We start from the raw sequence: 6,662 nt of genomic DNA, 5'->3' as shown, positions 1-6,662 counted from the left end.
GTTTCAAACAAAACAACAGTAGGAAAAATAGTTTCAAGTTAAAACAACAGTAGGAAGAATAGTTTCAAGTTAAAACAACAGTAGGAAGAATAGTTTCAAATTAAAACAACAGTAGGAAGAATAGTTTCAAATTAAAACAACAGTAGGAAAAATAGTTTCAAGTTAAAACAACAGTAGGAAGAATAGTTTCAAGTTAAAACAACAGTAGGAAGAATAGTTTCAAGTTAAAACAACAGTAGGAAGAATAGTTTGAAGTTAAAACAACAGTAGGAAGAATAGTTTCAAATTAAAACAACAGTAGGAAGAATAGTTTTAAATTAAAACAAGAGTAGGAAGAATAGTTTCAAGTTAAAACAACAGTAGAAAGAATAGTTTCAAATTAAAACAACAGTAGGAAGAATAGTTTCAAATTAAAACAACAGTAGGAAGAATAGTTTCAAATTAAAACAACAGTAGGAAGAATAGTTTCACGTTAAAACAACAGTAGGAAGAATAGTTTCAAGTTAAAACAACAGTAGAAAGAATAGTTTCAAATTAAAACAATAGCAGGGAGTATAGATCCAAAATAGGACAATATTATGATGTATAGATCCAAATTATATCAACAACAGGAATTATATATCCAAATTACAAAACCAGAAGGAAATGTAGTTTCAAATTCTAGCATTAGTACGAAAGTTAGTACCAAATTATAACAGTAATAAGAAGCATACTTTAATATATATACACGTTCACTTGATACAGGTAAATAAATAAATACACACAATATGGTTAAATGATTGTGAGAAAGTTTCAGTCAGTTTATTTACGCTTGGAGGCGCCAGTGTTGAACTAGGCTACAAATAATGGCCAGCTGATCACAGCACGTAATCTTTAGCATGATAAGAGGTTAAACACCTCAACTTAGATTTGACGTCATCATATTTGTGCCATTAACCTTCAACTGCGTTAGTTTTAGGAAAGAGAAGTCATTTTACACCAATAATACATAAACTATACTTATTTTAGATGCCAATTAACGATTTAATACTTCACAATTTATTAAATTCAGAGAGTGCCACTAAATAAAACTATTAATAGATCGCGAGCTAAGAACTTCTAATTTGAATAATCTGGATGTTCCAAATATTATTAAGTACCAAAGTTACTAGACGTGTGACGTTATCAGTTTAAAAGCTATAACATTTTAACAGGTTGACAATTACAAATGTTACAATTGAAAATGTATCACACTAATAAGAATTATTACCAACACCAGACGGTGATGTCAACAATTTTCGGTTTGATAAACTTATGTTCACACGAGTACTATAAATAATAATATAAATACACAACATAGGAACAATGTTACACTGAGTGACAGCAAGTATTTTTAATAGTAAAGTTTTATCAAAAATTTTAATGTTTTTATTTGAAAATGCTCAATATTACATAATATTTTAGATACAAGAAATTCGTGCTACACCATGGTGTGTTCTGGCATAAAACATATATTTCTAACTCCTAAAGACAATCTATATTTCTCCTAGCGCTCGGGTAATAGTTTTTTTATTAATTTCCATATTTCTCCTATGTAAACTTCTTTTACAATAAAACACTGATAATCTGTGCTCTAAATACCGGATATAGAAGGTGTGTGTTTCTGTTCTCTGCTTAAGAACAATACAGTTACATATTTTTCAAAGTTACTTGATGGATAAAAAATAAAAAAACCGTGGCCTAAAACACAGAAATATTGCTGTGAGAAAACGCGAAATGATAAGGTCAAGAGCAAAAGGACTAAAACTGTTGGCAAGTTTTACTTGCTAGTCATCATTATTTTACCTCTTAATGCGAATGAATGGATAAAAGTAGCCTTGGAATCACTTTAATACAACCAACTACCCACTAGGACTAGGGAAACCCCACTGTAAAAGTTCAAGTTTTAATTCTATACTTGTGGCTTGTGGATTAATTGGCACACACATACACACCCGTCCGTTCTGGCAAAAGTCTAGACTGTATGACCAACGGGCTAAAATGTATATTTATCCTAAACAAAGCCCTGAAAAACAGGACCACCTTGGTCCTGCTTTGCACTCAGCCCCCGATGACCTAAAAGCTTATTCAAAAAAATGGGTTACTGGAACGGAGGTGTCGCGAGATCTTTGCCAATAATAAGACTTCGGTCATAAATCAACAAACAAACAAGATCACGAATAGCACAGCACACAAAAAATAATCTTTTTAAAAATTTCATACAATTAAAACTTTCCATGTTTAGAGGCATGTCATATTGAAACACAAATCTTATACAACTAAAGTCCTACATTTTTACAGGAATGTCGTATTGATACATAGTAGAAAAATATTTTACAACTAAAGTCCTATATTTTTACAGGAATGTCGTATTGATACACAGTAAAAAATCTTATACAACTAAAGTCCTACATTTTTACAGGAATGTCGTATTGATGCATAGTAAAAACTCTTTTACAACTAAAGTCCTACATTTTTCCAGGAATGTCGTATTGATACATAGTAAAAAATCTTGTACAACTAAAGTCCTACATTTTTACAGGAATGCCGTATTGATGCATAGTAAAAAATATTTTACAACTAAAGTCCTACATTTTTCCAGGAATGTCGTATTGATACATAGTAAAAAAAATATTATACAACTAAAGTCCTACATTTTTACAGGCATGTCGTAATAGATTTGAGATATTTAACGCTGTCCCCCATACTGTTACATTAAGAGTAATTCAAATGTATACAATCCTTCAAAGATACAGTGCTAGCCTAATTTTTATAGTTAAATAAATACAACGGAATATGAGCATGCCATATTGCAAAATAGTTGTTATTCTAATTTATTGGGCATTTGTTACTCAGTTTTAATACTGTGTATATTTTCTGTACGTTCCATGGCCGTGTGAATAGACTGTAAAATAAGTGAATATTCGTCGTCAAAACGGCCTTATATTCATTACATGATTATTGACACCTCATGGTTTTTTCTTCCATAAATAATTTATCGAAGCCTATACAGATAACTAGAAGCATGTAATTTCCGTGTGAAATCGTTCCATACCCCTCTCTTACCTTCACACCCATCTGTATATACATTCACTTTTATAGCCCATGGTTAGTCTACTCGTGTCTTACGATTTCGACGAAGGATATTATCATTATGAGCTCTCTCGTACAGCACAATTATATTACACATGACAACGAACTTGAGCAGTTTAATCCAAAAACCCCATACGCTCAACCCGAATATCCAGTTTTATTACTCACGACAACGAACTTGAGCAGTTTAATCCACAACCCCCAGAAGCTCAACCCGAACATCATCTGTTTCTGAGTCGAAAAGAAGAACACAAACGATTCACTTGATCGTCTAAAGTGTTTCTAATCTTTATAACATAACAAGAGATGACTGCAATATACTACAAAACTGTGGACATACAGGTAATGAACAATGTGTATGTGTGTATCTGGAATTTACACATTTAAACATGAATTAAAAGAGAGAATGTCCTAGTGCCCATTCACATAATCTTTATACTTTCCCCAACACTCATTACATTCAGAAAGCCGCTTTAAATAAAAATATAAATATCATCTCACAGTACTGGGTTAAGGCTCAAGTAGTAGTAGATTAGTACGATGTTTCAAGTTACCATTAGAGAGTATTTCTCCTATGGTAATTTTGTTTTTTAAAAATCATGTCCATATGTAGTAATTTAAGCTTGGAGTAATCTTTGTTCCTAAAAGTTACCTTTGATAAAATCCACTAAAAATTCAAATGGTTGTTTGAATTGGCTTGCGATTAGACGTAAAAATAATTCAGTAGTTATTATGAAAAGAAAAGGTGTTTTTAGCGACGATACTTTCAAAATTTCCGACTTCCTCCTTCTAAATTTAGTTGTAACAAACTAATTTTGACACATTAGTTTCAGCTTGAAAATCAACTCAAGATCAAAGTGACAAAGAAAGTGTCTCATTATAGCAACAAAGAATGTACGATGGGCTATCTACGTTTTGTTCCCCCTCGGTGATCGAGCCCTTAATTCTAGCGTTATAAATTCTGAAGTTTGTCATCGGGGGGTCGCAAAGTGAAAAGAGCTTTTTGGGTAAAAAAATAATCACAAATTAACGCATACTCAATGAAATAAGTAGAACTATAGTTGTTCTTTTTTTCGTTTTCAGGTCTAATATGTCACTCGCTAAAGTAATGGTAAGCATACACAATTTTGCAACAGATGCCTTTTAAACATTAGAGTGACGAAATTCAAAGGATACATTTATAAACTTTTTTCACGTGTAAAAAGAGCATTTTTATTGAATTTACTTAAGTCAGTGCTGACTCCCAAAACGTTAATAAAAATCTTGCTCGGCTATAGAAATAAGTTGCATTAAAAATAAAACTAATGCAGAATTGGTTTTCCTGAAAAACAAAATAAAATAAAAACAGCAGATAAGAAGACTGAAACTAAACACCATGCTAGCTAGTCAAGTTCTCGCTACCTGTGCTGTCAGAAAAGATATACCAACATCCCCTATCTTCCTTTCACTCCTCCTTACAGACCAGAGCACTCGACCAGCTCCCCTTATAACAAGACAGCCAATAGAACTTCGACTTTGAAGACGCTAAAGCGCAGTTGCTGGGTTAACAAAGACGTGAATTCAGCTGGAGCTCGGTCTCAACTTCCGCTTCTTTAGAAAACGACACAAGGCAGTGCATCTCTTCAAAACCGTAGTAATTAATCTATTCTGTTCTAGCCAAATGAAGGACTAATAATGCCACCGATGAAATATGTAATTACCTTGTAATGAGCTTCTTAACTGGACGCATGTTCAACACGTTTGAACTAAGAAAATTTGAAATTGTCCGGTCTTTACAAGAAAGAAATATTACTCGGCTGTTTGTACTTAATTAGCAAGTAAAGAGAGAAATCAAAAATTTAGTCTTCCAAACAATACTGATATGTGTGTTATTCCGTGATGGTAAGATATGGTTCCTTACTTTACCCGCACAACACAAAATGATGTCTACACACGTTCACTAATTACCTACACATATTTGAAATTACTATAAAGAAACATTGTGCAAGTAACACAGTCCTTATATCGAAACGTCTGGCTCTAACTGGAAACATTTTCGATAAAAAAAAGAAAAACTGTATGGTCTCTCACTTAATATTAAATCACATGCAACGCGAATAAAATCACGGTAGCCATTAAGGCCCGGCCCATACATAGTAATTAAACAAGCATTTTAAAGTTTGATAAATCTTTTTTGCTGGTTTGAAAGAAAAAAATGTTTCACAAAATAAAAAATAGTGTCATTAAAAATATTATTTCTCATCTTTATTACACATTTGATTGATTTAAAACCTACTCGCAACGAGTGGCATAACTCTTAGTTTTAAAAGTTGGGTGACAGTTGCTGCATCTGGGATATGCATGATAGCATTTTATCTACAAAAAAGGGAGGGGATATTCTACCTTTGAAAAAGTGTAAAAAGCATGATACTCGCGTCCCGTCCGTCCCCCGTGAAAATTATGCCCATTCTCAGAACTAAAGGGGAAGAGTGAGTTTGAACCCATTGTTTCTTTTTAATTTTTCTTATTGTTTCTATTTCCGAAAATGGAAACATTTCCTTTTACAAACAAGAAACTTGCGTTGTGTCTTACATGTATACAATTATATAAAGAGGAAGAAAAAAAAAACATTCCCACTCGTGCTACACTAATCAGAAGCCTCTTTATGACTAAGCCGATTGCCGTGGACTACAATTTACCCTGGTAACAAACAGTTAAGTGCTTTTGTTAGAAATTACGTTGGTCAGAGTACAGCCAACAGAGTGTTTCCAAGGCCGACGAACGGACAGGTCAAAACCCTCTAGCTCTCCTGCCACCTGGTGTACAAGTTCTTGTCTTTGTGTTTTGAGACTAACCTCCACCAGTCTAGCTCTTTGACGTTATTCAAACTTGTTCATATTACTCTATTACGCACTCTTGGTTTTCCAAATTACAAATTTACATACAAAAAAAGAACATCACAGGAAAACTTAACTGACAACGCACTCAGCGAACGTAAAGATTTGTTTACAAGGAAACTGAAACTTTTATTTTTGGAATTTCTTTGTGTGACAAACTTCTACTGAGCGTATTAAATAGTATTGGTTATTACAGTCAATAACTACGTATGATTGGTTAATTAAATTCTAAGGTTTTAACTTTATGTTACATATTCTAACATTTAGAGAAACAACAGTAAATAAGTTATGTTTGAACAGAAATAGCTCGAACACATGCTTAAATAATAAGTATTATGTATTTAGACAAACCAAAGATAACAAGTTATGTTTGAACTATCAGATACAACTCGAATATGTGCTTAATAACATTAAGTATTAATTTTCAACCTGGGTGAGTAACTTAGTAAATACTAGACCACCCGTGACCCGTTGGGTCACCCACTATTCAGAGGTTATGAAGAATTCAAGCTCATTTCAATATTGCACCGAAATGAAGGTTTACTTTGAGATAATTTAATTAAATATTTCAATCCATTCGTGTTATTCATAATTCAAGAAAAGATATTTTATTATCGATCAGGAGGAAAAGGAAGGACAATTTCATTTTTCAAAAAAGTGAAGTCAGAATTTTCA

The 6,662-nt window shown here is 32.7% G+C and overlaps 1 protein-coding gene across 1 annotated transcript in view; it reads right to left on the bottom strand.

Annotated features, from left to right (window-relative positions):
* Positions 1 to 6,662, bottom strand: part of LOC106460376 (serine/threonine-protein kinase NLK-like) — a 51,689-nt gene that overhangs the window by 43,765 nt on the left and 1,262 nt on the right. The window lies entirely within an intron of this gene.

This window comes from Limulus polyphemus, unplaced genomic scaffold, assembly GCF_000517525.1.
Source record: "Limulus polyphemus unplaced genomic scaffold, Limulus_polyphemus-2.1.2 Scaffold761, whole genome shotgun sequence".
In the NCBI taxonomy this organism is placed as follows: Eukaryota; Metazoa; Arthropoda; class Merostomata; order Xiphosura; family Limulidae; genus Limulus; species Limulus polyphemus.
This window is presented reverse-complemented; position numbering and strand designations above follow the sequence as displayed.